The 9859-nt window shown below is 30.1% G+C and overlaps 1 long non-coding RNA gene across 1 annotated transcript; it reads right to left on the bottom strand.

The window, feature by feature from the left end:
• Positions 1 to 735: 735 nt before the first annotated feature.
• Positions 736 to 3403, bottom strand: LOC133780689 (uncharacterized). The gene is made up of 3 exons (XR_009869515.1): positions 3338 to 3403; positions 1468 to 1508; positions 736 to 820 (listed from the first exon to the last, which is right to left on the bottom strand). It is a non-coding gene; the product is annotated as an uncharacterized LOC133780689 (long non-coding RNA).
• Positions 3404 to 9859: the final 6456 nt, after the last annotated feature.

The following is a 9859-nucleotide window of genomic DNA, read 5'->3' as shown; positions in this document are numbered from 1 at the left end:
TCTGAAATATTACTTTTGGAGACATGTTTTAACTCTCATTAGGTGTATGGAGGTTACAAATTCATATGGGAAAAGGTTGGGGATGTTTTTGGAAAAACTGAAATTTTGTTACTGAAATTGGAGTTGTGGCCGCTACCACTGATAATCCCTGGCCGCGGCCTGGGGGATAGAGGCCAATGGCCACGACCACTAATACTCCTGGCCACGACCAGTGAGGCTGACAAACAATTTTTCTTCTTCTTTAGTTTTTTACCAATTTGAATGGTTCTAACATCCCAAGTAACTCCAAAATCGCTATTTTAATTCCATAAACATCCAATTAAACATTGGTAGCAGGCATGGGGGTTGTGGAATTTGAAATTCAAAGGGTATCTCAAACTTTATAAATAGGAGCATAAGGCTCTCTTGTAAGACAACTCTATCTATATCCACTTGAGCACTTGGCTAGAAATACACCAAAATGCTTGATTATTTGTAAAGAACGCCCTAAACTAATACTTAATAAAACATTCACATAACATTGTTTCATAAAAGAAAACCACTTATTATAAAGGTCTCAGTGGGGACTTTCTTAAAACAATGCAAGTTGGGCCCATTAGTTTAAAAAGAAAATATGAGATTTTATGCAAAGTTTAAAAGAAAAAATATTAAATGATTAAGTCCCACTGATAATTTAGAAAGCCTCTTAAAACATAACATAATTAAAATGGCATTCTAAAGAGATCGTTTTTCCGTCCATATGATGCCCCACGCCATACACCCTACGACGATAAAACTCCTCACGTCACCACGCGTGCCACAGAGAAATCATATTTGCTACCTGGAAGGGAAAGTAAGGTGGTGAGCTAAAAGCCCAGTAAGGAAGTACAAACAATAAGCAAGTAAGGATACAACAAATACAAACACTATCGTTCATCTTAAACATCATGGCATCATCATATCATAACATTATTGTAACATAACATCATAGCATTATAGTAACATATCATCATAGCATATTCATAACATTATCGTGACATAACATCATATCACATTCATACAGCATTCATGGTGAACATGGCCCGCTAACTTGTCCATGTCACCCTATGAGGTAAACAAGAGTCTCTGATCCTTGAATAACCTCGGCGCGTCCGACCTAGGAGTTACGTCTTTATATCCTTAGTAACTCGGGTTACGTCTTTATATCCTTAGCAACCCATTTGATGTGTCGTGTTCATCACGCTAACATCCATTCATAAACATAGGAGTTACGTCTTTATATCCTTAGTAACTCGGGTTACGTCTTTATATCCTTAGCAACCCATTTGATGTGTCACGTTCATCACGCTAACATCCATTCATAAACATATCATATTCATACAAGCCATATATTATCACATTATGGCATTCATAATTCATAACAATTCATTCATACAACAGTCTTACCATTCATAGCATAAAATCATAGAATCTATCTAATGTCCTTACCTCAGGTCCGAGCTAAGAAATTTCACAACCTCTCAACGAGCCTATACCATAACCAAAACAACATTTCTTAGGTTCATAAAATTACTATATTGCCTTTTCATACAACTCATGTGTGCATGGGCCATGCACACATAATAAGAGTTACACATAACATGCAATTATTCTTAACTACACATAAGGCCATAAAGGATAATGCTCATTTTACCTATTTTACATGCATGATCTTTCTATAAAAACCATATAGTTAAATAATAAACATAATTTTGGACGTAAAAGTGGGTTTGCATGTAACATGCATACGTGGAAACATTGTGTAATTGTGTCGTTTTAAAAACGGTAATTCTACATATCTTACTTTTATCGTTTTAAAATTAATAGACTTATAACATGCTTTATTTTTCTTAAAATTCCTAGGTTGATTAAATTTCTCAAAACATTATTTTATTTAGCTTAAAAAAAATAACATATGTGACAATTTCATTTATTATTTTCAAATTACAAAGAAATAACAAAATCTTGGAATTTAATTACAATACCTATGATTAATATATTTCTTTAGAAAAATCAAATTTAATATTGGTTAATTGTGTTACATAAATGATGTGAGAAAAATATATTTTTCAGTGTGGGAAAATATATTTTATTTAAATTATTTAAGACTTAGTTTTATGTCACATAAATCCATATGTGACAATTAAATAATCATTTTTAACTTTTTAAAACAAACTTTCAGCCAATATTTAATTTCTTTAAAAATCACAAATAAATTGATTCTAAATATTTTTCTCAATCAAAATAAAGAAAAATCATAACTTATCAAAATATGCATTCATACCATATTAAAATACCATATTTAATATTACCATAATTTAGGTTATTAATTTTATTTCAAATACTCATCAAATTCATTTTATTGAAACACTTCACATTTTTTTACAAACATTCCAGCAACCATTTTTATCTTTAAAAATCACCATATTCAATTTAAAACCTCATATTTTTCTAAAAATACAATAAAAATTCTGTAGGTATTTATTTGAGTAAAATATTATTTTATTGTGACTTAAAATACCCTTTTTAATTTCATAAAATTAACATAACATCAAGGACATTACTTATGCATGCAAATCATTTTTTTATCAAACTTTTACCCAATTATTTACAAAAATCAGCAAGCTTAATTTCTCATGAAATTCATCCTTTATCCCAAAAATTTCACATAAAATCATACATGTCCAAAATCTCATCATGCTCTTGTTATATACATAATTCTAAGAATATTACTAATATATTCACATGCAATCTTATAAAATCCCATTTTTTTCTATTCCATTGAATCTACACATGAAATTCAACAAAACACTAACAATAACAATAACATACATTAATTCATAAACAGCATATTCACATATGCCTTTATATTTACCTAACATGTTTCTATCATTATATTCATGCATCTTATAATTTATTCATTCACAATATCACATCCATCCTATCAAAATTTCATGGATCCAAATAGTAAGATTTCCAATTATCATTTTACCCAAATTACGTAGGTCCTAAAACATGGATCTAATATATTAAAAATCATACAACATCAAACAAAATATCAAGATGATCCTTAGGTATGCCTAGGCCGAAACCCCATATTTGCATTCATAAATTACCACTAATCATTATACATAGAAAATCAACATCATAACACTTTTATACATTAAACCATGATATCCTTCATGCAAATCAACAAGATATCAAGAACACAAAGTACCCATTTTTCCTACCGAAAACATAAATCCCTTTAACCATAATCCCTCTAATAATCTATTCATCCAAACCAATAATCACAAAATTTAGGGAGGGATTTCAATACCTCTTCTTGACAGAAAATCAAGAATCCAATCCAATCAAGAGTCCAATAACCTCCTTGCTCAAACCCTAGGGGTTGTATATTTTTAATAATCAAGTTGGAGAAGAAGATGAACAAGGTTAGAGACAACCCAATCAAAATACTAGATTAATCATAAGGAAAACAACCAAAAACCTTACCCTAGCTTGAACCCTTTTTTCGTCTTCTTCTTCTTCCTTTCTTCTTCTTCTTCTCTCTAGAAAATATGGAAGCCCTTCCTTCTCTCTAGCACGCCACTCTCTCTCTCTCTCTATCTTCTCTCTTGGTCACGGCCAAATGGCCTATTTTCTCCATAACCGTTTTTTCAATTCCCATTTTCCCCATAAAGCCATTACTAAAATGATGGTAATTTCCCTAATTCATTCTTCAATTAAGCCTAAAATCCTTCATAATAAAAGTTGATTTATTTGAATAAAAATGTTCAAATTTTCCCTTACCCAATATGTGCTAAAATTCCCCAAAATCATCTCTTAATTGATTGAAAAATATAAAGGAAATAAACCATTTCCTTTTCCTACCCATTTGCCTTACACGCCCACCATCTTTCCTTTTTCTTTTCTTTTATTTATTTTTCTATCAATTAAATAAAACTACTCAGTAATATCAAATAAATGGCAATTATAAAATGTGTAGAAAATCCACACATGTGCATCTTATTACCATATACTTGCACACTCTAAATCCCTAGGGTGCATCACTATCTACCATGCACCTTAGTGCATTCAACCAAATCTCACATAATCACATCAATTGTCACACTTATTTAAAATGTAACACTAATAGTAAAATAAATAAGTTACACAATTATTCACTTATTAAAATAAATAACCAAACAAACAATTTACAAATTTAAATTCAAAAAGATTATACCAAATAATTCTAACAGTTAAATAGAATAACAAACAATCAAATAAAACAAACAACAACTAAATAAAATAAACAACATTTAAATAAAACAATTCATCACACTTAACATTTAAATAAAATAACTCACAAAATTTAAATAATCTAAATTTTTTTTTTGCTGCACTACATTATTCTAGATAACTATTTCCAATATTGAGAGAATCCCTTAGTGCTTGAGATAGTGTAAATAAGCTTTTGGAAAAATATTGTAAACCTTGTTCTAGTTGGTGATCTACAATGCTCTTCATTTTGGTTATGTGAGTGAGAGAGTTTTGCGTAATGTTCTTGTTATTTATTTTTTCTACTATTGCTTTTATCTTCTCTTCTTCTATTTTCTATTTACATATTTATTTGTATCATTTTTTCAAAGTTGTAGTTCTTATAATTCTCTTCTTCCTCTTATTTCTATTTACTTGTATTTTTTTTAATAGAGTTGTAACACTTATTTATCTATTATCTTGTCTAATTTAATATTTTGTATACAGTTATATATTTAGTTTTGCCATTTCCATTGAGCACAATTATACATATCTCTAACAGGAAATATTGTTTTTCATTTTATTTTATTGATTGAAAATTTGATAATAATAATAGGATATGCGAGGTGGAAAAAATTTTCTTCAAGTTATTTTGAGTGAGTGAGAGTTTAACTTGACAGTTTGAATAGAACTTGGTGGCCGAGTAGAGAGGGAGAGAGTGAGGAGTGGTTGGTCATGAAGAGGGTGCGTTTTCTTTTTCTTTCAAAACCAAAGGCTAGATTTGTGAGAGGGAATTGAGGGGAGAAAAAGGATATAATTGGGAACTATCCCATTAACATTAAGCTAGGGTTTTCAACTCTTACGGTGAATAAAAATGTTAACAAATGAGTCTTTGGGGCTCACTTGAGAGAGAGAGAAAGAAAGCGAGAGAGGGCTCATGGGAGAGAAGAATGATGGAGGGGAAGAAGAAGAAGAAGGAAGAGAAGAGGAAGGGGGTTTCAAAAAATACTAGGGTAATGCTTTAGTGTTGGTATACATTTTTTCCTCTTTTTGTCTTTCTCTTCATCTAAGTTCTAAGCAATATCATGCCTTCTTTGTGTTTTGTTTTAACATAGGTCTTGAAGTGGCAAAAGGTTGATCAAACTTTGTGTTTTTGATCATTATCGAAGGAGGTAATGAAATTCTTAGCCTATTGTAAATTTGATGATTAGTTGTTGTTTTGTTTAGAGAATTTTGTAGAATTATTGGACTTCATTTATTTTGATGATTTTTTTTTAAGAAACATACTAAATGCATGTTTATGGGTTTGAAAGGTTGGTTGATGTCTTGAGCCTATAGGTAAGGAGTTTTTTTTTATTTGAATGTTTTTTTAATGTTTAATGTTGGAATATGGATGTTCAAAGACCTTTTAAGAAGTTTGATATTATTTAATGATTAAGGATTAATATTTAAATTACTATTGCTCTAACAAATCTTGGTGTTTTAATAATAATAAAAAAAATTGGACACTTGAAATATGATATATAGTAAAATAGATGATGAGTTTATTTCGTCCATTGTTGATACTTTAGAAACCATTGATTATGAGTATGTTTATTGGTATTATTTTCATGACTTGGGTCATGAGGGTTTCGACCTTGTGATGTGATTTAGAATGGTTTGGTTGTGTGGTTGATTTATTAGGCATGCTAATTGTATATTTTTTTTTTTTGAATGCATGAAAATAAAGAAACATGCTAGGTTAATGGTTAAAATAAATGTGAGTATATTTAAATAAAATAATGCTTGCTGATTTTTGGTTTATATTTTATGGTGATTTACAGATACATTAAAAAGAGAACAATTTATGTCTTAAAATTCATATTTTCAAACTAAAATAAGCAAAAGTTGAATTTCAAACTTTAATAATGTATGTTCTTCAATAAAATATATGCAGATTTTTATTGTTTAAAAATTGAGAACTATTATTTTAAAAGATGTGTAAAAATTTGTTTATTAAAATTGTGAGAATTATTAGTCCTTTTACCAAATTATAGATAATTGTAAATAATACGAATTTTGTGATCTAGAAATTTTATTTTTAAAAAGGATTAAATTATGTCACAATTTCAGTGGTATTATTTATTTAATTTTTCCAAATTAATTAGTTTTTGAGAAAATTATTGATGTTCTCATATTTCAATATTATTTGATAATAAATGAGATTATTATTATTTGGCAAAATTATAGCTAAAGAACTAGTTTAATAAAATAAATTTTTGTGATAAAATTTGGGAATTTTTTCTTTTTATGATTTAAAGAAGTAATATAGTAGTATTAATCAAAGTTGAAAAATTAAGTGTGCTTGTTGAATTTTTTATGAAAGTAACAAGAAAATAAAGGAATGAAATTTACAAACTTCAAAGCAAGTTTTAAGAACCCTTCCACATATGCATGTTACATGAAAGTTTTTTTTTTATGTTCAAATGTACGTCATTTAATTAAATGCATGGTTCTTGTTTTAAAACCATTAAGGATGACTTATTAGAATTGATATTATTCTTTTGTGATTTTATGTGAAGTCTTGTTGTATGATGAAAGTTGTGGTGCAACTTGTGCCATGTGTGCATGGCCCATACACACGTGGGGTATGTTTGTGATGTGTGTTTAGTTTTGTTTGATATTAAGACGAGTATTTGATTGATTTTTTTCTAGGCTCGTTCTGAAAGTCACCTCACATTATGTAGCTTGGACTGAGGTAAGGAGTTAGCTAGAATTATGATGAATTGTACGAGATATCAGTTGTGAGATAAGTTGCTATGTATGTATGTAGTGTTTTAATGTATGAAAAGAAAAGTGTTCTTAGCATGCTGAAATGCAACACACCAAAGGATTTACTAAGGTATGGCGTAACTCATAGGGTGGACGTGCCAAAGAGGCCCACGAGGGCATGAGGAGGAGTTACCAGGTTATACTTTACTGGTTACCTAATAAAACTGTTTGCTTTATTTAATATGATAAATTTTTAGATAAATTGTATGATATTATGATATGCCATTTTAGGCTTATGTACGGTGAGAATAGGTTTGTGTTGTACTTATGTGAATTTTTGTTCTTCTTTGTATTTCCTTACTGGGCTTATAGCTCACCCCTTTATATTTCCCCCTCTCAAGTAGGCGTTAGGTTTTCTCGTTGGCACGCATGGTGATGTGGGGCATTCCGTGGTCTAAGTATTTATGTTGTGGGGTGCTGATGAATGGAAAACGATCTAGCAATGCCAAAGAACATTTTTATGAGTTTATCCTATTTAATTATATTTTCAGTGGGACTTTACTAATTTTATTTTTAAATTCGCATGAAAGATTTGACAATTTGATTTTAACAAATGAGCCCATAATGCATGTTTTAATGAGGTCTCACTGAACTTTTTAAACAATTGTGGTATTTTTCTAAATAAATATCAATTAGTTAATGTTTTCAGAGGATAGTAGAATATGGCTATTTACCATCTCATGCCCTGTTTATTTTTATAAATGAGTCGTTTTCTATCATAAATGTTTATTGATTTTAAATGGAGTTTTATAAGTAATGTCTCTGGAAATCAGGCCGTTACACCTAACTTCATCTTATTTCTTAAACTACCAAATATGTGACAAACCACATCTTTAATCACCATTAAATTCATTTCATTCCTAGCATGATTTTAATCATAAAATAACAACAACCTAACTCCTAGTATGCATATTTACCCAATCATATTAACCTAACATGCTTCCTAACCTATTTTACTATTAACATGCATTAAAACTTCAAGAAACCTAATCATACAATCTATGGAAATTCAAGAACATGTTATAGGCTTACCTTAAGAGTTTATAGAACCCTAGACCAAGGAATTCTTGAACCCAAGTGCCCTAGATGATCACAATGTGACTAAGAAGAATCCTTCAATGGCTTTTCAAGTGTAGGTAGTGAAGCTTTCTTCTTCTTTGTTAGATTTCAAGCCCTAGCCTTGAGATAGAAAGAGAGAGTTCTCATTGGCGAATCAATTTTTTGTGAGTAATTTTGAGACAATGAGCAGATAACCTAACCCCAATCTAATCCTTTAGTAAACTACCCTTTAGTAATAACTTAAGTAAGCCTATCCACATGCCCCTAATCCTAATTCTCCACTAAATTACTAGCTCTCGTAATTAAATCCCCATAAATTAATTTAATTCCATTATTACACTTATTATCATAATTTTTTTAAAAAAAGCACAACCACTTGAACGAAACAGTGATTCGTCGCTTTCACATAATTTTGAGAACCCTCAGTCTTTTTCATCATAATATTTTACTCAAAATATTAATATCACATAAATATAACAATTTAAAAACATAAGGGATATTTATATGAAAGTACCAAAGTACCCCTCAAGAGTACAAAATTATTGAATTGCCTTAACAGAACAAATTTCCGACATACCCTCAAAATGAAAAGGTGAAGATTACAATTATCCCCCCTTAAAAGGAATTTCGTCCTCGAAATTCACATTACCATAACACCACTGAACTCTCTAATTGATGAGACTCATCAACTGCTTAACAACTGTTTAGACATCTTATAGCTCCATAGGACTTTCACTATAGAAATTTACTCAAGTTTAAATAATTATCCCCATGCGTCCTCGCTATCTGTAATGACCCAACTACTCTAGACTTTGGACCATTACTAATTTCTACACTAATCTTACGAAAACATACATTTGAAATAACATATCTTTATTTCAAAACTATAAGGTAAAGGTTTAAAATTATATAAAATGCATAAGTAGGACATTGGGATCCCATTGTTTGAAACAAAACATAACTTTGACATAATGAAAACTTAATTAAAACTTATTACAAACATTTGCGGAAAAATACATAGAAAACCATAATTAAAGAGACTTCATCCTCGAATCGAACTCTCGGTCCATCGATTCCATCCCGCCTCAATACACATCCCCAAGCTTCCAAGAACCTTTCCCGCCACCAAAGCTATTTTCCTGCACATAAACACATAAAGGAATGAGCCTAATGCCCAGCAAGGAAAATCTAACACATAAATCATATACATAAAATTCATATCAACATATACTAAAACATATCATAACATATGTCACACATACTATAATGGCCATTATTACTTGGGGTCCCGTAAACTAAACAAGTCATATGCCCATTAGATTTGTGGGGCTTGCTAGGTAAGCAAGTCATATGCCCATAAATTTATTGGGGCTTGTTAGTTATACAGGTCATATGCCCAAGCCTACAAACATACATAATATAACATATAACATATACGTAACACATAAATCATAAGATAACACATAACATAACATATAAAATCCTATCCTATTTTCCTTACCAAAAGTACTGGGATATGAGAATAGGTTTGGGACTTTGGAACACTCCTAAAAACCATCAATGAAAGGGTGAGTATACTAAAGAAAAAAAGGGATGAAAAGAATGGACGAACTATATCATCAAGAATATACTTACCAAAAACCTTATGTTCAATATTTTAGATTTCCTATCGAAAAATGAAGTATAAAGTTAGGAGGTTGAGTGGAAAACTATAAGAACCAAAGGAAAACAA

Source organism: Humulus lupulus, chromosome 5 (genome assembly GCF_963169125.1).
Source record: "Humulus lupulus chromosome 5, drHumLupu1.1, whole genome shotgun sequence".
Taxonomy (NCBI): Eukaryota; Viridiplantae; Streptophyta; class Magnoliopsida; order Rosales; family Cannabaceae; genus Humulus; species Humulus lupulus.
The sequence above is the reverse complement of the archived record's forward strand: the minus strand, read 5'-3'. Positions and strand labels throughout refer to the sequence as shown.